This window comes from Ambystoma mexicanum, chromosome 12, assembly GCF_040938575.1.
Source record: "Ambystoma mexicanum isolate Mex_15411 chromosome 12, UKY_AmexF1_1, whole genome shotgun sequence".
NCBI classification, from domain to species: Eukaryota; Metazoa; Chordata; class Amphibia; order Caudata; family Ambystomatidae; genus Ambystoma; species Ambystoma mexicanum.
Window position 1 is genome coordinate 1,163,434,424 of NC_090936.1, and position 25,223 is coordinate 1,163,459,646.

Consider the following 25,223-nt stretch of genomic DNA (forward strand, 5'->3'; position numbering starts at 1 on the left):
GCGCCTACGCTCCCAACTTTTCCCTAAACAATTAATTGCCTCGGGTGGCAGCAAGAACGGAGGCACAGTAGCCCTCTTTAAGAAGGGGCTGAACCCCCACATACTTGAAACTAAACTCTGCCCAGAGGGAAGATTTGTGGCGGTGAAATGTCTCCTGCTGGGCCAGCTATACACTTTCATCTCGGTCTACGCCCCGAACACGGGACAAGTCGCATTCTACGAAGCCCTTTCCACCGCCCTGGTTCCCTTTAAAGAGGGCCAAATCATGATGGGTGGGGACTTCAATGGAGTGCCAGACCCCTCGAAGGACAAGTCACACTCGGCCTCCTCCGGAGACACTGCCCTGGCCCTCGGTTTGCTACGATTATTCAGGACCCTGGAGGTGGTCGATTCATGGCGGGTGCTGCACCCCTTGGAAACGGACTTCACCTTCTACTCCTACATCCACAGAACCTTTTCAAGGATTGACCTCCTGCTGCCATCACCACAGGTACTCGGCTTTACAAATGAGGTGTCCATTGGATCAAGAATATTGTCCGATCATGCTGCGGTAACCCTGGAAATCCGCATTTATGACCCCAACCCCCACTGCCCGCCGCAAATGGTCACTGTATGACCCAATGCTGAACGACATGTCAATCAGGGACACTATAGCAATATCAATTTCAAATTTCTTCCAGGAAAACCCCAACGAGGACACGTCCCCGGCCAATACCTGGGACGCCATGAAGGCGGTCATCCGGGGGGAACTGATAGCCCGCGGGGTGGCATACCACAGAAGCTGAAGGCAGACCCGCATGGCTCTCAAGGAAGACTTCCGAGAAGTGGAGGCTAGGCATAAAGAAAAAGGATGGTCCCCCAAAATACAACAAGCGCTCCGAACGGTGCGGATGAAAATTGAGGCGCACTATACCGAACACACGGCACAACTACTAGCGAAAACCAAACAATTTTATTATGTCAGGAACAACAAAGCAAACAAGCTAATGGTAGCAAAACTCGCCAAAATCAAAAAGAACACCACCATCATTGGACTGCAAGACCCCCATGGCACAACCCAATACTCGGAGCCGGAGAAACTACAACTAGCGACCAATCACCTTGTAAAAGTAATTTCTGCACAGCCACGCAACCGGCAGGAGCAGACAAAATACCTGCAGAAGGCCACCCTTCCTCAGCTGAAACTCTCAGCCCGAGACACTCTGGATGCGCCAATCTCAGCAGAAGAGGTCGAAGAGGCCATAAAAACTCTCAAATCCAGAGCCCGCGGACCAGACGGATACACCACTAGATTCTACAAAATCTCCAGGCATCAACTATTACCACCATTGGTGAATCTCTTCAACTCCTTTCGGAGCACAGGCACTATAACCCTTCCATGCAAGAATCTTTCACAATCCTCTTGCCTAAACCTGGGGGGGACCCAGCGAACCCGGCCTCCTACAGGCCTATTGCATTACTGAATATCGATGCCAAGATCTACTCGAAGGTCCTGGCAACACGCCTTTCTCGCATCCTGCCTGACATAATCCACCCAGACCAGGCCGGATTTATTAAAAACAGAGCAACAAGTGACAACATTTGCAGAACACTAAATCTGGTGGACCTGGCCACCCGAAACTCCCAAGGCCTGGCACTCCTAGCCCTTGACGCCACCAAGGCATTCAATAAAGTAGACTGGACCTTTATGAACCTCACCCTGGAGGATCGCAGTTCCGAACCATGGTCCTAGCGAATTACAGATCTCCAAAGACCCTCTTGACAATTAACGGCACCCTCTGTTCCCCAATCCCTCTAACCAGCGGGACCAGGCAGGGGATGCCCGCTATCTCCACTCTTATTCGCCCTGGTTATGGAACCCTTTGCCCAAAGAATTAGACTAAATAACTCCAACAGGGGGCTCCAGGTCGGATCCTCCCAACACAAAGTGGCCTTATACGCGGACAAAGTCCTATTCACCATCTCACAGCCCTCCCTCTCACTGAAACACGCTCTGGCTGAGATAAAGGACTATGGAAGAGTCACTGGCTTCTCCATCAACTTCAACAAATCTACAGCTCTTGGGATAGGCCTGACTCTGTTGGAAAAGGCAACCCTGACCCCGCTTTGTCCCATTCAGTGGAAAACCACGGCGATCCCCTATCTGGGGGTCCAAATCCCGGCGAACCCAAAGGAGGTCTATCGCATAAACTTCCCCCCTCTCTTTAAGGAATCGGCAGATGACTTGAAGCGATGGAAATTACAGAAAATCTCACTAATGGGCCGCATCACTGCCTGTAAAATAAACCTTCTCCCCAGATTCCTGTATGCCTGCTCCTCACTCCCGGTGCCTATCCCACCCCCGGCTCTTCGGGACCTCCAAAGGAATATGCTGCACTTTATTTGGCGGGGGAAAAAAACCCAGCATCCCCCTGAGAACAATGCTGGGGAATGCCAGGCTGGGCGGTCTGGGAGTACCCGACCTACAAGGATACCAGCTGGCAGCACAATTGGCAATCACCCAAGCCTGGAGGATATCCTCTGACCGCCCAAGGTGGGTCTCGCCTTGCCCTCCCCCTACGCTTCCTCCCGCACATTCCGCCACCTATGCGAGAGAGAACCTACTGCTTGCCACCAGACACACCGTGGACGCATGGGACAAAGCGCTAAGGAAAAAGGGGTCCCTATAGGACTGAGCCCCTCATCGCTAATTTTTCTTAACCCAATTTTTTCTCCGGGTATGAACCCCCAGAACTTTAAGAACTGGATCGCGGGGGCCTGGAATCGCTGGGGTAACTGTTCGAAGGGGGGGGAACCGCACACGTTCTCACAATTCAATGAGTCCTTTCAACTTCATGAGACCGACAGGTTTTCCTATATCCAGCTTCGCCATTGGTGCTCCCACCCGCAAACTCGTCTTGCAGCAGTCCGCCCTCTTACAGCACTGGAACTAACCCTGATGGACCTCCCGGCTCGAGATAAGATCTCTGCCCTATGTAAACGTTTCCAGGGGGACTTCCTCACCTCTAAAACCAGCGCCATGGTACAGTGGGAGGCAGACCTGGGCCATCCCATAGAAGACCAGGCCTGGACAGATATATGGTCCCGGGCACACTCCTTAGCTTGCATTACCAACAGGGAATGTGCTTATAAGATATTGCTACGCTGGTACTATTACCCCCTGAGGCTCCACCACAAAAACAGTTCTCTGGACCCGGCATGCTGGAGACAATGTGGACACACGGGGTCCTTCTTCCACATGTGGTGGACGTGCCCACAAGCCCAACAATTTTGGAAACAATGCCTGAACATCATTGAAGATATTACTCAAACGACGCTCCCCCTAGAGCCTGAACCCATTTTGCTGGGCGCTCCAAGCCCGGGAATATACTCGAGGTAAGGGCCCAAAGCCAAGCTCCTATCCCAATGCCTTCTAGCAGGAAGAATAACAATCGCCCGCTCCTGGAAAGCCAAAGAGGGACCTCTGCTGCCCTTCTGGTGGACCAAAATGTGGGATATCCTCATCGCAGAAAAGGTGACGGCGGCAAAGGCAGGGACTCTCCACCGCTTTCAGAACATTTGGGGCCCATTTCTGGACTATGACCGAAAATTCCCGGCTCTCACATCCAAGCCCCAACAAGCCAAGCGGATTCTGGATAGCGGAGACACTTCCGATAAGGGGGGTGAGGCGTGAGGGTGAGCGGACGGAGCGCCAACCTCAAGGATCGTAACCCGGACGGGCATTCAGGGTGAGGATGGTGGGGGTGAGGGGTAGGTGGGGGGTAAAGTGTTCATAATGTGACTAAAAGGTGTCCGGAAAGTCACAGCAATGTACAACTGTATTTGTTTCCTGCCTTGTTCAAAATAAAGATTTTTTTTTTAAAAAATGCCCGAAGTATATCTGTCATCAGCCACTCCGTTCATAAGCATTATGCATGCCCTTCACTGAAGTCCTGTTCAAAACAGGCATTGGCAAAGACAACAGGTTTGGATTGTGTATACGTATTAGGCGTATGCACACTGCTATTAGATGCCCAGGTATTCGCACCATTTTGTATCTGCTACCATCAATGGCCAGTTAGTACCACTACGGCAGTGCCTGGCAAGTGCCTTTCCCACATCTACACAAAAGCCCAAACAGTTGGCATTGCCAATGCTTGTTCTAAAGCATGCCAGTGTACACCCTTCTCGCACATGCTTCTTGCCAAAGCACCACTCTCAGCAGGAAGATTCTACCTCCTTGTTACAGTGGGCTGAAAGGGCAGGCGATACAGAGGCAAGAAGGGTATGAATTAGGTGCACAGTAGTTATTGTGACAACTTGCATTTAACTGAAACCTTAAGTCCCCTTTTGCCCATACATGGGTTAAAAAAAAAATAAAAAAATAAATAAAAGAGCACCCAAAAACAATGAGTGGGAGCCTAAAAACAATGCTAACAAAAGAAACAGAATGAACATCTTAACTAAACTGTGCAAAGCAACTCGTGCAAACTACCTGCCTGAACCAGAGCTAGCGTCCAAGGAGTATTGCTAAATGTGTAAAGAGTCCCGTCCCCAAGGTGCCGCTTTGCAATGGTTCTTAAAAAAGACATGAACACTGAGGCATTTCTCAAAATAACTGTCAGACTGGCTGGGCAACAATACTCCCAATACTGTAGGTGGTGGGGTGGGGCTCTTTTTATTCAGATGATACACTGAAAATTACAACATTGTCCTTTTCTTCCTTTTTTGGTATTCAGCAATTTCTCCTATGGCCAGGTCTTTGCTTCAGACCTCTAGAAAACCGTTTCCTTCTGGTCTCATCAGTAAACCCATGTGTATCCTTCATCCGTCTCTGCTCCTGGGTTCTACAATCGGAAAATCCAATATCACACGTGTGGACCTCCTTCTTGATAGTCCCTCTGCCGGTCCCATTGGCTGTCTTTCTCCCAGACTCCGCCCTTCCTTGGGTTTCTCTTCCTTTCCTTTAACCTATTTCCTTTCGCACTGGTCGGGAGTCCCAGCTCCCATGCCCACTAGATGCCTGGGCACCCTGGCCAGTGTAATGTAATTTTCTGCTATTTGTCAGAAAATTCTATTGGTAGGAAAATCCTACACTGGCCCCCTCTTCGGCTGCAAGAATACCTCCTAAAAGGTAGACCTATTTCCGGCCTCCTCCTTGCAACCAAAATAACATCTGGCATCTTATATCTGTGGTCCTCTACCAATATCTACATACAACTAGCTAAAGTTTCCTACTAAACAGATAGCAGTTATTAATATTTATTGGAATCATGAGGGCATTGAGTCTACTAGATTTTACTATGATCTTGAGACTGTTTTAGACCTCATGAATGAGGCAACTATTGCACATACAATCGTAGCAGGAGACTTAAATCTTCACTGCTTTTCTGATACATGTACTGCTGAATACACCTTAAGACAACGCTGGTTTGCCCTTATGGAAGATAGACAACTAATAATGCTAAATGGAGCGCTTCCTGGTGACGTCCCTCCACAGAGTACATGGAGAAGATGCCACCAGGAAGCGATCATTGATTATGTATATACGGACAGAGAGCTTTTTGCCACTGCGGAGGCGTTTGTAATTAAATCTCAAACATATAGTGATCATGAGATGCTTTATCGTGGACCTTTCATGACCTTTGCCCGGAAATGAGGAAATAGCCAACACACTTGATAATATATGGAGGTTGAAATAGATTTCGACGGTCTGAGGAGAGAATCATTGAGCGAGCTTAATGATTGTACGATATACAATCAGTCTTTATCGGCCGCCGTCAGGTCTTTCCATGAAGTATCCTATGTTGCCGCGCTGCACATTTTTAAAGAACAAGTATCCATGTCTAATAAAAAATAATCATTCCCACAAGCATGTATACAATTTAGAATTGCATGCAAAAATTACAGCCTATTGTAGAGTTAAAAGATTAATCTGGCAGCTACCCCTTGGGCTGCAAGATCTGATGTGCTCAGACGATTGAAGAATCATATACAACAATTGGTTGAAAGTTCGCAAATCGATTTTATTGCAGAAAGACGGAGAACGTATGCTAGGAGCCATTGCTGCCAAGAACTCTGCCTAGATATGGAATCTGCTTAATTGTGCCAGTCATAACACACAGACTCCAGTGCAAATTAATGTAGTCACTGAGCAACATTGGGTCGAACACTTTACTGCTTTATATTATTCACCGACTTCCACTAGTCTCACATGAGAGAAGATCATGCTCTGAAGCCTCCAACTTAACTTTGACAAAGGAGAGATCTTTAATTTCATTCATAGACTAAGGTCGTCCAGAGAACCTGGTCCAGATGACCTCCACTATATCATGTTCAAGCAGCATCCCGAGGCATGGACCAAAGTTCTTCACACCATCTTTATGCAACTTCTCTCGACGAGGGTCTTCCCATTATCTTGCCAAGAGTCCATAATTGTGCCTCTTTTCAAGAAGGGTGATCAGCAATCTCCAGCTAATTATAGAGCGATTGCCTTCTTGATGCTCCAGGCAAGATATTTGCTTGTCTGTTATTGAGAGATTTCAACAACTGGGCCATCAACAATCATAGTCGTGATCCCAAACAGACAGGATTCATAACTGGGTTGGGCACATCAATTAATCTTTTGTCTATTAGTGCTATAAAGGCACATTGGTCAGTTAAGTCAACAGCCGCTATATATCGCATCCATCGACTTTCGGTCGGCCTTTGACTCCATATTGAGAGATCTACTAATGAGAAAACTAGAGAAAGCAGGTTGCCCCCAAACCATTAGCTCCCTGATAGATCTATTGCACACCAACACATCTATTCAGATCTGGTTAACATTAAGTGGAGTTTTGTTCTCGGCAATTCCAACTTTTAGGAGGACTTAAGCAGGGTTGTATCCTGGTGTCGGCCCCGTTCAATTTTTTCATTTCTGACTTAAAAGAAAAATTCACCAGCGTTATGACAGATTCCTCGAAACTAGGTGAAAACATCATAACTTGACTGTTATACGCAGATGATCTGGTGTGCTTATCTAATGCATTGGGTGATTATGCTAAGGAAAACCAATTCATGATTAACTTGGATAAGACTAAGGTTTTACATTGTGGAAAGAGACTGAATGATCCAGCCTCCTTTAAATGGTATCTTCACGAAATGAGGTTGGAAGTTATTCACGAGTATAGAGATCTTGGGGTAAACATGAATGATCATAATCTAGCTCTTCCATATATTATGGAAGTTCACTCCAAATTGGCAACTGCCATTTCTCAAGCCCGGATAATTTGCGCAAAATAAGTCACATTTTCCATGGTCCTGGTGCTTACATTTTATACCCAAAAAATAATTCCAATTATCTTGTGCGGTGCAGAGACCAAATCCTGGAGAGCAGAATCATTCTGGCTTAAAATAGAAGAAAAATAATGGAAGCGTGTCCTTGCACTCCCTCCGAGCCACCCAATAGCGACAATTAGACACAAATTAGGCTTACTGTCCTTACATGGCACCTATGCGTGAAAATTGTGTACATTATACAGAAAATGTCTACTAGCCACGAAGTCGGATTCTCTTCTGTACATGCAATCAGCCTACTTTAAGTGTTCTAGTCACAAATTTATAGCAACGTGGAAGAAGCAAACCATAAAGATATTGCGAGATGCAGACATATCCTTGAACTTCTGATGAATAATCCAGTTTGTGCAGAAAATAAACTCTGGCGAGACGACTGGATCAAAACGCGTCAGACATGCTCTAGCTATACAGACTCAAGAACAATCCTTTTACCCACAAGTAATACTGTGTTCCAGAGTCTTATTTGACAAAGTTCCCTGCCTCGTTCTACAGAAGAACAAGTTACTTACCAACTGTAACGTTCTTTTGACTGGATGTCCCTCCCACGTATTCTTTATCTATGATCAATCCACTTCCATCCTGCTGGCCTCGAAAAAAATGTTCACAGTAGAGGGCGCTGCGCATCGACGTCCCTCGAGTCGGTGTCCCTCGAACGCTCCGTATCGGCGCCAACATCACCATGGGTATAAATAGTCTTGCGCAGTGTCCGTTGCTCAGTTCCGTTTTGAGGTGCTGTTTTTGCCTTGTATGAGATGGTTAATACCCTTGAAGGAGCGTAGGCTGCAAATACAAGGGAAGTTTTACTGCAGGGAAGGATGGGAGGGGCGATCAGGAATACGTGGGAGGAATATCCAGTCGAAAGAATGTTACAGTTGGTAAGTAACTTATTCTTTGAATGGATTGTGTCCTCCCACATATTCCTCATCTTTGATAGACTCCCAAAGCAGTAATGTGTATTGGAGGTGGGAGTAAAACGTAACTATTTTTTAAAAATACACAGAGTGCAACACAGCTTTCCCGAATGTAGTCTCCTGGCTAGTGGAGATGTCTAGACTATACAATTTGGTGAACGTATGTGCAGAGGACCATGTGGCAGCTGCACATATGTCTTTACTTGGAACTCCTCTTTGGAGAGCTGACAAGGCTGCGATACCCCTGGTTGAATGAACCCCGAGGTATTGAGGAGGCTCTTTCCCTGCTAATTTAGTTAGAATTATCCATCTTGAGCTGGTTTGTTTTGCGATAGGCAAACCTAGTTTATGACCTGCATACCCCACTAACAACTGATCTGCTTGTCTAATCCTTGCAAGTCTGTTGATGTAGAAACTCAAGGCACGCCTTGGATCCAGCCTGTGAAATCTCTCTTCCTCTTCCCTGGATGAGGAGGAGGGTAAAATGAAGGGATGAGGAGGAGGGTAAAATGAAGGTAAGGTTATTTGTTGTGCAATATGGAATTGAGACCACCTTTGGGAGGAAATTTGGCTTCACTTGAAGAACTACCTCATCCTTAAGAAAGACTGTATGAGGTGGTTTGCAAGATACAGCTTGTAATTCGCTCGCTCTTCTAGCAGAAGTTAAAGCCACTAGGAAGACTGTTTTAAGAGTGAGAAACCTTAATGGACAAGAATGAAGAGGTTCAAATGGAGTACCCATTAGAAATTTTAAGACTAGATTTAAATCCCACAGGGGAACTTGAAAAGAAGTTGGGGGAAAGACATTAGTCAATCCTTTCAGAAATTGAATGACTATGGCAACTGGAAATGTGAAGGCTCCTCAGCTGTGCGCTTAAAAACTGACAGCTCGGCAAGGTAAACCTTGATTGTGCCAACTTGAAGGCCGGAATTTGCCAAATATAGTAAGAAAGAGAACACCATCGGGGTACTACATGAAAAAGGGTCAATATTCTTATCTCTACACCAGCTGCAGAATTTGTTCCAACGGCAGTGGTATAAAGATTTAGTTGCTGGCCTCCTGGCTGAAAGCAACACACCTCCATTATGTCATCCGGGAGGTCCCAATCCTTGTATCTCAACCTTTCAGAAACCAGGCGTGAAGGTTGAGAGTCCTGACCTCTGGACGGAGAACCTGACCCTCCTCTCGCGAGAGAAGGTCCTCTCTTTGTGGAAGATTAATCGGAGGACAGATGGACATATCTAGAAGATCCGGGTATCACGTTCTCCTGGCTCAATCCGGGGCAATTAGGATCATGGGTTTCCGAAATCTCCTCAACCTCCTGATCACTTGAGGAATGACGGGGACAGGAGGAAACGCGTACAGAAGTGAAAACTCCCAGTCCACCGCTGAACGCGTCCCCTATAGCTCCTCTCAGGAGAAATTCCCTTGAGCAATATTGATCGCACTTCTGGTTGATACAGGTGGCGAACAGATTGGTATTGTACGATCGGACTGAAAAAAAAGGTCTGACCGTACAATACGACCGAAAAATGCTAAAAACCAAATGTTCGAACCTTTGGTGGTAGCATTGCAGGTTAGTAAAAAAAAAATAAAGACTGCAGGGCCTGCGGGGGTGTCCCCTGCAACACCCCGCTCACTATACTGTGTGGTATAGTGAGTGGGGTGTTGCGGGGACACCCCTGAAAGACACAAGTGAAGAAAAAAAAAATAGGGGCTGCAGGGGTGTCCCCCGCAACACCCGGTCACTATACTTTATAGTATATTGAGCAGGGTTTGCGGGAGAAACCCCTGCATCCCCCATAGTATGCAAGTGTGTTCGCATGAGAAAGGTGAAATCTTTTGGTAGTTCGCTCACCTCATACGAACTTTCCGGCCGCGGCAAAAATCAGCCACGGTCGGATCACTTAGAATCAACAGATCCACCCGAGGGGTTCCCCAAAGGGAGATGATCTCTTGAAGGACTTCCTGAGCTAGTTCCCACTCGTGGGAGACTGTTCTGCCTGCTCAGAGCGCCCGCCGTCGCGCTCTTCTCCCCGGCTAGGTGAACTGCTGATAGGGAGATTCCTTCTTGAATTGCCCAGAACCAGAGCTGCATTGCCTCTCTGCACAGTGACAGTGACCCTAAACCTCCTATTTTGTTGAGGTAGTGCATGGCCACTGTGTTGTCCATCGTTATCAGGAAATGTTTTCCCTGTACTGATGTCAGGAAAGCTTGCAGTGCTAGCCTGATCACTCTCAGCTCTAATAGGTTAATGTGTAGTCTGGACTCCAATGGAGACCAACGACTGCTGATGGTCAAGTCGTTGGCGTGGGCTCTCCACCCCGTGAGTGAAGCGTCTGCGACTACGGTTATCTCCGGCCATGGTTGCCAAAACTGTTCTCCTTTCAAGATGTTCTCCCGACAGGCCCACCACTGAAGGTCTCGTGCTACTCGGTCTGGGATTTGTAGGAGATCTGACATTCTTCCTGAGAATTGTGACCAATGGGGTCCTTAGCGCCCACTGGAGAGATCTCATTCTTAGGCGCGCCTCTGGCACTAGAAAAATGCAGGATGCCATGAGGCCGAGCAACCTCAAAAAGTCGAAGGCTGGTAGACGCTGGGCATTTTGAAATCTGGTAACCATCTGTAGAATATTTTGAGCCCTCACTTCTGGTGGCAAAGCTTTTCCCAGAGATGTGTCCAGGACTGCTTCAATGAACTGGAGTTTGTGATGGTATCATCTGTGACTTCTTTAAGTTGAGGGAGAAGCCCAGTTTGTGGAGGGAGTGCCAAACATAATCTAGATGGACCCAAGCTTGTTCCAGGGACACTGCGCTGATCAACCAGTCGTCCAGATAGGGATAGACATGAATCCCTTCCCTCCTTAGACTTGCTGCCACAACAGCCATTAGCTTGGTGAAGACCCTCCAGGCGCAGGTCAGCCCAAATGGCAGAACCCGAAAAAGATAGTGAGAGCTGCCAATGGTGAACCTCAGTTACTTCCTGTGCTTGTGATGGATTGGCACATGAAAGTAAGCATCCTGAAGGTCCAGAGATACCAACCAATCTTGAAACTGGAGGGCCTGAAGGATCTGAGAAAGGGTTATCATCTTGAACTTGTCCTTCCTGAGGAATTTCTTCAATTCTCGCAAGTCCAAGATGGGTCTCAATCCTCTGTCTTTCTTTGGTATTAGGAAGTAGGGGGAATACCAACCCTTGTTCCCCTCCACTGCACAACCGGTTCTATGGCACCTTTCCCTAGCAGGTCTGAAATTTCCTGCATAAGGAGCAGGTCTGGAAACTTCAACGAGGGGTTCCCCGGTGGATGACTGAGGAGTGTGCAGGAAAGGCAGGCAGTAACCTTGGGCAACTGTTTCCAATGCCCAAGCATCTGACGTAATAGCCCGCCATTCCTTCAGATGTTAAGTTAACCTGCCTACTACTGGTGTTTTGTGTGGGGAGCCTTCAGAGGGGTTTAGAAGCGGCTGACGCAGATGCTGAGGGTAAAACAGCACTTTTGAAATGTCCGCCACGGGTGAATCGTTTCTGGCCCCTTTGCCTTTTCCGAATGCAGAGTAAAAATGAAAGGGCTTCCCCCACCAGGACGCACCTGTGGGGCTTATTGGAGTTTGACGAATTGCAGCACTAAGGGATTTTGCTGCTGCCTTTGAAGTTTGCATTTTTCCAGACTGTGATCAGCTTTCTTGCCAAATAGTGAGGTACCGTCAAAGGGCATATTCAGAAGCCTGGCTTGTACATCAGGAGCAAAACCAGATTTCCGGAACCACGGAGCTCATACAGAATAAGAGTAAATATATAACATAAAACTATATACACAAATAAAGTGCATAGTGTGAAGAAAGTGCTATTTTCAAGGAGAGACTGCTGGAAACTCACTGCCAAATCACAAGCTGAGGGGGAAGTCACAATCATCCCTGAATATACTTAAGTCAGTGGCAGGTGATTTAACTCATTCGGGAGAAGGGAATCTCTCAAGTGGGAAAATCCTGGTCAACTGAACAAGTCTGCATGATTTAAAGATAAATTCATAAACCGATTAAATCCTACTAATGCAAATGGCAGGAAAAAAGAAGGTTAATCATTTCCAAATATAGCAGTTCAATAGTTTGAAAAACAAACTAGAGAACCTCACAATACTAAACCCATACTCTAAAACGTCTGACATGGGATGCTATACAACGTAAAGAAACAAAGAAATGTATTTCCCAAAAACTTTTTTGATTCATGTGCAGTGATCCGAGGGGTTGATTGAGGGACCGTTCCCGACATTGCTGGTGGGATTGTGCTTTTTTGTGTGTACTTGTTTGCACATCCGCTGGCCTGACTTTTGTTCTTTATTTTCTGCTAGTGCTGTCAGCAGAGTCGAGACCTGTTTGGAGGGACTCACACATCGCATCCTTCCCATCCTTGATGATATTCAAGAATGCATTTCGTTCCTCCCCTTCTGGGAGACTGTCAGCCGCCAATGAAGCGCACTCCCAAAGGGTGTGACTGTATCTTGCTAGCGTGCAAGTGGCGTTAATAGACTTAAGTGCCACGCTGCATGCTGAAAATATCTTTTTAGACATGGCATCAAATCTTTTGTCGTCTCCATCTTGTGGTATAGTGGGGTATGCAGATTTACAACTTGACGACGTTGCAGCCTGCACAACTAAACTCTCTGGGGTTGGGCGTTTACTTAAGTATACCGGGTCTGAGGCCGACACTCTGTACTTCGCAGAGAGCTTTTTGTTTACTGCAGGGATAACCCTCTGGTGTTTCCCAATTTGCAGTTACTTTTCTCTGCAATGCTGCATGCAAAGGAACTATAAGGTCTTCTTGAGGCCCTTTATCTAAGATGTCTGTAAGATCATCTTGTTGGAAAGAGGGTGCAGGTGTTGTCTACCCCATAAACTCCATAATTCTTGCCATAAGGACTCTAAGACATTTCTGCTCTCTCCAGGTTCTGGTCTGGCAAATTCCGCCTCTGGAGAGGTATCTATGCCACTTGCATCTTGTAAAGATTCTTGAAGATCTCTTAATCTAACTTCCTCAGATATTAGCTACTCTGAAATAGGAACTCTTGTAATCTGTAAACCAAAAGGTCTCTCATTATCAGAGTCCTCTCCTTCCTCATAGATGATAAAGCTCTGAAGTAGTCAGAGCATGGATAAGGGATAAAACCCATTTCAAGAGAAGAGGGTGCCAAATTGGTAGACACTGCTTGGGATAAAGTTGTAGTTGTCGATGTAGACGTGATAGGTCTCGACAAACCTACAAACTGCGTTGCAAAAAATAAAAAATGGCCTTGATGTCGTCGAGAGAATCGGAAGTCTACTCGGTGTCGTCGATATTGGCGACGGCACTTTTGATGCCTTAGATGGGTCCTTTGACACCTCTAGTGCTGATGGTGCATGAGGTATGAGGCTTCAAGGGCCTCTCATCGGGGTCGGCGATGACGACAGACTTGTGCGTTGAAGGCACCTTCGACGATGGTGTCAATGATGCAGTTTTATTCAAAGTTTTATTCAAAGAATTCTTGTCTTTACTTGAGGGTTCATGACGCTCCAGGGTTTTTGTTTGCCGGGTTCGACGACTCACAGTGTTTTTGTTTTTCAGGTCTTTCACCAGGGGTATAACCTCTAGGTATCTCCGAGGAGGACAAGGCAGCATTCGCAAAGACCATAGGCATTTTTTTTGTGAAATTCCTCCCACTTAGCTGGAGAGCTGCGTATAGTGGGGCAGGTGACCCTTTCTGGAGAATTAGAGGATGAAGAGGAAAGGGATCCATGATGGCTCTTCTTAGAGTGTCTCAATCTAGAGGAGTGGTGAGAACCACTTGGAGATCTCAAGCGGGAATGTTTTTCAATGGTGAGGAGATGAATGTCTCGACTCAGCCAAGGATAATTTCGAAGGGGTAGAGGATCTAACGGTCTTAACTTTTTCCAGCTTTCCCCTACGCTCCTTCAAGGCTTTCGCCGTCATGGACATACAGTCCTCAAATTCCGAATACTGGTGCTTTGATCCAAGGCACCACAAACAAACCCTGCGAGGATCTGTTAATGACATCTTTTTTCCACAATCCTGGCATTTTTTTAAGCTGGATCGTGGCGTCGAAGCGGACGAAGATGCCATTGTAGGATGAAGATTTTCGAATAGTTTACTGAAGAACCAGGCGTTGCATCTCCGAGGCTTACGAAGCGCGGAAAAACGGAACTGAGTAACGGACACTGCGCAAGACTATTTATAACCCATGGTGACGTCAGCGCTGATACAGAGGCCTTTGAGGGACGTCAACGTGCAGTGCCCTCTACTGTGAAAAAATGTTCTGAGGCCAGCAAACTGGAAGTGGCTTTATCAAAGATAAGGAATACATGGGAGGACACAATCCATTCGAAATGCGTTTCTTCACCTTAGGTTTAATTTATGGCCTACAAAAGAGATATTGGGAAGACGTAAAGTAATTACAAAGGCTGATCATAAGCAAAATTTTTATTTCAAAAAACATTTTATTCATTGCAAAGTTTTAAACCCAACTTATTTTATGTTATGGTATGTTAAAGGTACTTATATAGTCACCAACGGAATTGGTCCCCAGGCACTCTGGCGGATCTGTAAACAGGAAGGGTGGGTATGGTTAGTCTGGAGGAGGGGAGCACTAGAGTCAGAGAGGTGACGTGCTGTTGGCAGCTTCAGCTCGGTATACACCGAGTGCTGGGCTTTGGTGCTAGTATCCGATCGGGCGAGACCTCGAGTGCTGTAAGTGATGTTTATGTGTTGTTGATGCGGCGTGGTAAAGTGCGTGCAGATTGCTGGGAGAGAGATGGTTGTGTAGCTTTGTGTGGTTTAAGTATGCAGAAGATTGAGGGTTGGGTTAGTGGGGTTCGTGTCCTGATTACGTTACTTTCTGATTCTGTTATAGTTGTATCCCTGTGGGTTGGGTTGATGCTGGTTTCTCATGGGCCGACTAGCTTTGTTGGTGCTGCGCTGACCCCATAGGTGCGTCTGAACCTTTCTTCTGGTGTGGTTCTTGGTTTGGTCATATCTCTCTTCTCTTATTATCTGGTGTGACACTGGTCGGTTGAGGTTTTGAATGGTTCAGGGTCAGAGTGGTGTTGATGTGGTGTTCTGGTGATTTGTCTTGGTGAACCTGTGTATTCAGTTGTACGTTTCCTCTCGTCAGGACTGTCTTTCCGTTGGTTCATTGGCTTCTGTGGGGTGAGCATCCTTGGAGATGATAGTTGTAGTTTTTGTGTGATGGGGCATCGTGCTTCCCGCTGGGTGGTAGGTGGACGGTGAGTAATGATGAAACATTCAGTTTCCCACCCACCGGGTTGGGGCTCGTGGTGTAGTGCTTCCTTTCCCTCTGTCTATTGTCCTTAGGTCTGTTGGAGTGGCTATGGTTTAAGGACCTGGTCCTCTTGATGATTCGTCATAGTATTTGTCTTTTCCTTGCTATGTATACATTCTTTGGTCGTAATGTGGCCATCACCCGGTTAGCCGTTTAGTATGTTGTGGGATATTTATCTGAGGGTTTTTCCCCCATTGATGGCTAGGTGTAGATCGGGTCTCTCTCTACGTTCATAGATGTTATAGTTGTGTGCATGCACCTGTGGATGGTCTTCTAGTTACAACGTGAAGAGCCAGGTTTTGAGTAGTTTCCTGAATAGTAGGTAGTTTCTTGTGTTACTTATGTACTTTGGAAGGTTGTTCCAGGTTTTCGGGGCTTGGCGAGAGAAGGAGGATCCTCCAAGTTTTCTTCTGTTGTAGGGTTTCGGTTCCAGGCGGATGTCAATGCATGATCTGAGCATTCTTGTTGGCTTATAAAGACGTAGTTTGTCTCTCAGGAACTCGCCTTCGTTGTGTACCCCTCTGTGCGTGATGCACATTGTTTTGAATTTTATCCGTTGTTTTATTGGTAGCCAATGTAGTGTTTCCAGCGCCGCTGTGGTGTGTTCTCTCCGGGGTAGTTTCAGAAGCAGTCTGGCTGCAGAGTTTTGAATGCGTTGTAGTTTAAATGTCGTTCCGGCTGGCCAAGTTAAGGCTGTTGGCGTAGTCTACTCGGACATGACTAGGGTGAAGATGGTGGTTGTTTTGTTAGCGAACAATAGGAATGGTAGTTTCCTCTTTGCCGCTCGCAGGAGGAAGAAGCTTTTCTTGAGAAGGGCGTTTACTTATGGCTCTAACGTGAAATTATTGTCCATCAGGACCCCTTGGTTTTTTTTTTTTACAATCGGCGGGGGTGTTGGGTTTGTCCCGAGTTCACTTGGCCAAGGGATGAAATGGTTTTCTCCATTTTTTGTGACAATCATTATTTCTGTTTTGCCTCGGTTGATTTTGAGACAGTTGGAGTTCATCCAGAGGTTTACATCACAGAGGCAGTTTTCTAACGTTGAGTTTATTTCCGGTTTGTCTTGTATTTTGAAGATTATTTGTGTATCGGCGGCGTAGTTGTAGCAGGTGCGGCCGTGGCTTTTGAGGATTCTGATAAGTAGATACAGGTAGACGTTGAATAGTAGCGGGGAGAAGGAGGATCCTTGTGGTAATATTTTGCACAACACGACCAGTAGTTTGAATTGCTGTTATTAAGTTTCTGTTTTCATTGGATATTAATTAACTTGAACACAAGCAGTTTGATTTACTTCTTCAATGCAGGTAGTGTTTAGCTCTCTGAGCGTCCATGAATTATGTCCGTAGCCTCCGGCAACGAGAAAAGCAATGTGTATGCTGTGTGTTGATTTGTAATCCAGAATTTTGCTTCTTACTTCCTATTTTATATGTTATCTTTTGATCTTATGTTACTTCGCATTTATATAGCGCCTTATGTATTATTGGTATGATCTCAAAGCGCTGGTAGGTTGAACGCCCTCGGGAACCGTAGTTCAAGTCAGTAGAGAGAGAAAGAGTCATAAGGTGCATGTGTGCACCGGATATGTGTGCAGCCAGTGTGGTAGTTGTATGATCGCTGCTTCTTAGCGGTAGGGAGGTCGGGTACATGTGCACATGCTGGAGGGATGACGTCCAGATTTGTTGACTTGGTGCAAGAGGGTTAGGTCAGATTCGAGGGTGCGCCCAAGGTTTTTTTATGAAGTAGAGGTTGTTGGGGGATTGCCCATGGACGATGGCCAGGGTAGAGGGTGGGAAGAATTTCGTGTTGACACACACCACGATTTCAGTTTTGATGGGGTTTAAAAGGAGGTGGTTTGTAGTCATCCAGTCATCAATGTCAAGTAGGCAGGCAGTGAGGTCAGGCTGCCAGTTGGGTTTTGAGTTAATGAGCTTTACGATTAGTTGGGTGTCGTCAGCGTAGCTGTAGCACAGGATATTGTGTGAGCGGATTATTTGTGGGATGGTGGACATGTAAAGGTTGAACAGGTGGGCTGATAGGCACGCTCTTTGTGGAACTCCGGTATTGACTGGTCGGGCGGTGGAGGAGAGAGTCAGCAAGGTTGGGAAGGATTTTTAGTTTCTTCCAGCATTTGGGTAGATTTGGAGGTTCTGGTTCCGGTACGGGGAGGAGGCGGGTGAGCGAATGCTGAAAGGGACAATGAAGTGATCGGATCAGATGACAGGGGTCGGGGGGTTAGATGCATCTGGTCGTGGGAGCTGAAGATGGCATCAAGGGTGTGTCCTTCACAATGAGTTGGCCCGTTTATGTGGGTACAGAGGTTAATTGTGTCTAGGCAGTCGACCAGAGAGTGGGTCATAGGGTTGGACAGGATGTCGAGCCAGATATTGAAATCTCCAAGAGTGAGAGTGGGATGGTTTAATTGGATGGTGGCTATCGAATCGCAGAGGTTGCTTGAGAATGGTCTGTCGTAGCCAGGAGGTCTGTAGATGATTAGGAAGCTGTGGGAGAACGTTGGGGGGAGGGATAGTTTGACGAGAAGCGATTCGCAGGAAGGGATGGTTGGCTGGCTGGCGGTGATTGAGGCGGAGAAGTGCGACTTGAAGGCAATTGCTACTCCTCCTCCTCCTCCTCCTCTAGAGGTTCGGTTAAGAGGGATGAGGGAGTAGTCTATGGGGAAGGCTTCATTGGCGATAGGGGACAAGTCGTCGGAGTACCAGGTTTCGGTGCTAAAGACGGTCTGGTTTGTCTAAGTCAAAGATGCTGCGTTTGTTTCTTGCTACAGATCGGGCATTAAAAAGGATGCATCTTACTTCGGTACAGGAGGATGATGTGGAGGTTGCAGAGGTGGAGGTTGGGAGGTGTGGGGGAGTGGGCCAGAGGGGTGGTGGGGTGGGTGGGTGGAGTGGAGTCTGGGGGATGGTCGGTGGTTGATGGGAAGAGTAGGCGGGTGGTCCATGTGGTGGTTGTGGGGGGGGTTGGGCTGGACGGGTGATTGAGGTTGGTTGGAATTGGGTCAAGGGATTCGAAAGTGGGGTGTTGAGAGTTCCAGTTGTGTTTGGTGAGAATTCAAGGGAGAGGTTTATGGCAGGGTGAGGGGGGGGTGGGGAGGGTGGTGGTGATCGAGAATGAAAGATTGAGGTGGTGGGTCGAGACAGGAGTGGCAAGGAGTAATGAGAGATTGAGGAAGACCAGGTGCGTTTCCTTTTCAGGGTTTTTGTTGCAGTTGGAGTGTGAGAAAGGGCGTGGGGGGGGGGGGTCGGAGGGTGAAAGGGATGCGGCTACTGTTCTTGCCAGGGCGTGACGTGCGGTTTTCAGAGAGGGGAAGGAGTGGGGTCAGGGGAGGATGTTTAGGCGAGTTGATGAGAGGAAGCGGAAGGGGGTGGTGGCGGAGCTGATCGTGCCTTGGAGGCAGGTCGGGCTGTTAGTTGGGGGGCCTGGGAGTGCAGGCGTGATAGTGGGCGGGTGGGTGGAGGGGATGGAAGGAGCAGGGGTCTTACAATGGTTGGTTTGCCATCAGGCTCCTCTGGCTTGGTGTTTGGATAGGGGTTGGGTTGGGGCGGGCCGCGGTGGACAGCGAGTGGGCCGAGAATGCGGTGGCGGGTTGGCTGGGTTAGGATGGGGAGGTTCTTCTGTCTTGGGAGTTTGATTGGGGGTGTGGTGGAGGGCAGGATGATTTGGGGGGGGAGGGAGGCGGGCGCAAGTGTGTCCCTTTCAGCAGACCATGGTGGGCCGGGTGGACTCATGGCGTGGATAGGATTGCACTATGCTATGGTTGGCGTAGGATGCTTTGTTCACAGTTTCAACTTTTACTATACCCTATACCACAGGATGATATTATTCACACTTTCTGAATTCAGTTATACCACAGTTAGGGACACATTCCAATTTCAACTATACCACAGGATGATTATTCACACTTTCTAAGTTTAACTGTACCACAGGATGGTATTATTCACACCTTCTAAGATCAACTATACCATAGGGTGAGTTTATTCATAGTTTCCAAGTTCAACAATACCATAGGATGATATTTTCACACTTTCAGTTATACCACAGTTAGGGACACTTTCTAAGTTCAGCAGGACCACAGGAGGATATTATCTACACTTTCTAAGTTCAACTGTATTACAGGGTGAGACTGTTCACAGTTACGCTATTCGGCACACTTTCTATATTCAACACTTTCTATATTCAACTAAACCACAGTTATGCTATTAGGAATGCTTTCTATATTCAACACTTTATATATTCATCTAAACCACAGTTATGTTATTAGGTACACTTTCTATATTCAACTAAACCACAGTTATGTTATTAGGCACACTTTCTATATTCAACACTTTCTATATTCAAATAAAAGCACAGTTATGCTATTAGGCACACTTTCTATATTCAAGTAAACCACAGTTATGCTATTAGGTACACTTTATATATTCAACACTCAATATTCAACTAAAACCACAGTTATGCCATTAGGCACACTTTCTATATTCAACACTCTATATTCAAATAAAAGCACAGTTATGCTATTAGGCACACTTTCTATATTCAAGTAAACCACAGTTATGCTATTAGGTACACTTTATATATTCAACACTCAATATTCAACTAAAACCACAGTTATGCCATTAGGCACACTTTCTATATTCAACACTTTCTATATTCAAATAAAGTTCAATTGTGCCATTAGGCACACTTTCTATATTCAACACTCAATATTCAACTAAAAGCACAGTTATGCTATTAGGCACACTTTCTATATTCAAGTAAACCACAGTTATGCTATTAGGTACACTTTATATATTCAACACTCAATATTCAACTAAAACCACAGTTATGCCATTAGGCACACTTTCTATATTCAACACTTTCTATATTCAAATAAAAGCACAGTTATGCTATTAGGTACACATTCTATATTCAACAACACCATATTTATGCTATTAGGTACACTTTCTATATTCAACACTCAATATTCAACTAAAACCACAGTTATGCTATTAGGCACACTTTCTATATTCAACTACACCATATTTATGCTATTAGGTACACTTTCTATAGTTAACTAAACCTGAGTTATGCTGTTAGGTGCCCTTTCTATATTCAACTAAAATCAGAGTTATGCTATTAGGCACACATTCTATATTCAACTAAACCACAGGTAAGCTATTAGGCACACTTTCTATATTCAACAATTTCTATATTCAACAAAACCACAGGTAAGCTATTAGGCACACTTTCTATATTCAACACTCAATATTCATCTAAAACCACAGTTATGCTATTAGGTACACTCTCAATATTCAACTAAAACCACAGTTATGCTATTAGGCACACTTTCTATATTCAACTAAACTACAGTTATGCTATTAGGTACACTTTCTATATTCAACACTCTCAATATTCAACTAAACCACAGTTATGCTATTAGGTACACTTTCTATATTCAACACTCTCAATATTCAACTATGACCACAGTTATGCAATTAGGCATGCTTTCTAAACTTGGGAGATTTGTGTAGACTATCTAGAAGTGAGAATGCAAGAATTTACAGCAGTAGGGATTGTAGGGTTGAGTGGTAGGGTAGTATGGCGTGAAGCAATTGCTTCAGACCCCACCCTTGACACACTTAACGTTTGGTGGGCGCTGGCTTCCCGCTTCTCCTGCGGATACCTGCAGATACGATCTGGAGCCGTCCTTTACCTCAGGGTCCTAGCCGAAAGAGGCTGCTGGGCAGAGGGCTGCCCTGGGAGGGCCAGTTAAGACCAGTTGGGAGAGCCAGTGGGAGGAGAGGGGGGGCGGGTCTGGAGGCAGGAGGGATGGGAATCCAGAAGAGGGTGTGGGGTGGGATCAGGGAGCTGAGGGGCCTAGCAAGAGTCTTGGGCCCAACACAAACTGGGCCAAATAAAACCTAATGCAAGCAGCTTCTGCCTGTAATACCCACTGTGTTCCAGGTGGGAAAGGAGCCAGTGTGGACAAAACGAGTCGCTAGACTCGCGGCACACACTCACGGACCAATGGGAGGAGGGGGGGCTGGGTCGGGAGGCGGGAGGGATGGGAATCCGGAAGAGGGCACGGGGTAGGATTGGGGAGCTGAGGTGCTTGGCAAGGGTCTTGGGCCCAACACAAACGGGGTCAAATAAAAACTAAAGCAAGCAGCTACTGCCTGCAACACTCACCGTGCACCGGATGGGAAAGGAGCCAGTGTGGACAAAACGAGTTGCTAGACTCGCGGCACAAAATGGAGGACTGATGGGAGGAGGGGGGTGCGGGTCAGTAGGCCGGAGGGATGGGAATCCGGAAGAGGGTACTGGGTGGGATCGGGGAGCTGAGGGGCCTGGCAAGGGTCTTGGGCCCAACACAAACAGGGACAAATAAAAACTAAAGCAAGCAGCTACTGCCTGCAACACTCACCGTGCTCCAGATTGGAAAAATATGTATTTATGTTCAGACCAATTTTATACCTTTATATAGCTTGTGATCCTTTTATAATTGTTTATTGTGCTGTGGAAGGTTTTATTTTTTCCCCCAATACTGTGTTCAAAATCTTTGTTTCATGTCATAAAAATTGAAAGGTTGATGTCTTATTCAACTAGGTCAATAAAAAAAGAAGGAAAAAAAAAAAGGAAATAGATCAAGCAGATGCGATGGTGTAACATCCGGCGTTGGTGACCTCGCATGTGGGTCAGATGAGGTGGCAGTTTGCAGAGTTGGTGCGATGCTACCTCAAGAGTGTCAAGAAAAGAAAAGTGTCTTTGGCAAGTACAGAGTTTTGCAGGTGACCGAGGGAGCCAATAAAGGCGAACGGGGGAGTACCTGGGTTATTGTAGTTAATAGATCTATGTTCTCTCCTTAACTTAGGCAAGCATACTATGTTAATTTGGTGCCTGTGGGCAGAAATGACGCGTTAGTGGCTAGGAGTGGGGGGTGTTGGAGTGGCTCTCTGCAGGTGCTGTTGCAGTGCTCGGTAGCAATTGGGTTGGTGCGCTGTAGCATGCCTACTTTGCTTCGAGGGGTGGACGTGTGACGCATTGGAACGAGTCTAGGAGGCAAGTGAGGGGGCTGAGGGGAAGTGATGTGGTGTTGCTGGCACGTGTGTGAGGCATGGGTAGAGCAGGTGTGCAGCTACCAGCGCAAGGGAGAATGGAGCTAGGTGCAAGAGGCTGTGAGCGAAGGCCAAGTAGGCGGTTCCTTGAGGCAGGGTCTCTGAGGCGTGAGAAGTGAGGTGCCAGTTTGGTGCGTGTGTTAGGGATCTCTGTGTGGGCCGGGTGTGAGAGGAGGAGTTGGCTGTGTGTGGTGTTACAGGGCGTTTCCAGATGAGGTCTGTGCTGTATTGACTTTGGGAGGGGGGGTGTTGGGCTTTGTGTGGCTCCGAAACACGCACCTAGCAAAGAGCCTTTTTTTCCTGGCCGGCTTCGCCATCCGGCTCGGGTAGGTGGGGGGGGCGGATCAATTTAGATGAGTTTACTTCCTGCTTCAAGAATCCAATCAGCAGGTTCGGGCAGGGTGCAGGCTGAATGAGCATCACGGCCCGGTCGGCCATCTTAGTAGGGGGAGATGGTGCCACAGATGAGGCGCTTTCTTCCTTGGGGGATGTATGCCGATGTCCCAGCGTCGTTGCAGAGCACAGCGGAGCTGCAGAGAGCTCCTGTTGGAGTCTTTTGTCCTGGCCTTCGGTTCTACATTTCAGGAAAGAGCTCAAGAACCTCCCGTTTAAAGAATGGCTCCTCCCTAACAACTAGGTCCACACACTATCCATTACCCACCCTACCGGAGACTGTGAGATCTGCTCCCCCCTGTTTCCTCCCCTGGTTGCTTGCATGTCCCTTGATGCCAAATTGCCTGCCTTCCCTCCCTTGTCTGTCCGGTTCCCTCACAGTGTCCTTTCCCTTATGATTTGTGAACCGCTCTGTTTCCCAAAGCTTGGTCCGCACTCAATACCATAATAATAATCATAATTTAAAAGCTGCATGCACAACCAGAAAGATCAGTCAATTAAATACCAATATGGGAACATAGAAATTGCCGGGCAACCAGTCACCCACGGTATGAGCGTGTGAATGGTAAACTAGGAGCAAACATGTAACATTGTGGAAAGAAAGTGGAACATGGAAAGTGGGGAAACAACCTAAACCTTACATGCCTGATCAGGAGCTTTACAGTTCCATGTAAACCTGCTTTCAAGACTATTATTCTATTCAGAAAAGACACAAATAGATCACAGAACTGCAGATGTGAAGAAAAAAACATGACTAAGCATCAGGTATGCTACACCTGTATTATATGTTGACAAATCCAGTACTTCAAGGACGTCAACATTCCCAATTAGAGATCGAAACCCATATGTGCTTGTTGCATCCTTGACAGCGGTTTGTAGGTTTTGGCCTGAAATTACACTGTCCAATTAGGTAATGACAGTTATCTTGTATGGAGCAAACATGAACGCATTTGGAGTTATTTCTGGCCTGGAGATTAGTATCGAGGAATGATATGATGTATGACATGTATAACGCGCATGTACACAGATAGATGGTGATGTGCCCAGTGGGGCTTATTAAATGAAATGGTCATACAGGTAGGAAGACCATGTCCCTTGCATTTCTTTCATACATTATATTGTGTGTTTTTAATATTACTGGTAGATCACAGTAAACGCTCCATACATCTACAAATTATGCTTAATTTATCTGCTGGTCTGTACCAATAGGGTTCGTACTCACATGGTCCTCCCGGCATCCCGACCGATACCCCTAAACTCCCAGACTATGGGAACTGTGTTTATTTATATTACTCCCAATGTACAGAGATGTTGGTAGACGCAGGATCTCGCATAAATACAAACACAAGCAGGTCAAGCCTCATGGTGTCAGCAGGTCGCTGCGGTGCACTTCCGCTTCCATGCCTTGATATATTGCACATCTGAAGCAGAAAACAAAGGAGAAAGGGTAGATGCTCTTCAAACGAGCCCTCGACCACTTTCAGTGCCTAAAATAGGCAAATACGCCCAAAAAAAGAAAAAACTCCCAACAAAAAATAGGAGCCAGACACAGGAGCCTATCCCCAGCTACCTCCCACACAGCGCCTTGAATGGGTTTGGCCACGTAGTGCTACTGGAAGAAACTACTCTCACTGCCCGATCTGAAGCGGTACAATCGGGTCTTAAGGTGCACGCCTTACTAGGTGCAAAGACATTGCTCCTGTTCAAACATTTTATTCACGTTTTGAATAAATACAAAATATGTAGACATACAAAAAAGGTTTGGTAATCTATTGAGTGTCAATCTGAAAATGTATGAATCCATCATAGAACTAAACTGGAGTAACACACATGGACAATCAGAACGACAGCCGTTCATATTAGAAAAAGATCCCGATCATGCATAATCATTTACATCAATGCATCATCAAATACAGGTGAAGAAATGAATTCATGTACACAAGTGTACACAAGTGTTCCTTTCCCCCTCCTTGTCTTGTCGCGCCTAGAAACACTTGTGTAAAGGCCCATTATAAATGACTTATAATATTTAAATGCCAAGAGGTGCCCTATTTGAAATTAAGTGCTAACAGGTGCAAAGAAATTGTTATTACAAAAACATTTATTTTACAGGTTTACTCAATTACAAAATATTCCCTTTTTTACTCTAAAAAATGGTTTA

General features: G+C 46.3%; 1 protein-coding gene across 1 annotated transcript in view; it reads right to left on the reverse strand.

The window, feature by feature from the left end:
- TBK1 (TANK binding kinase 1) overlaps positions 1–25,223 on the reverse strand; it is an 814,893-nt gene that overhangs the window by 693,746 nt on the left and 95,924 nt on the right. The window lies entirely within an intron of this gene.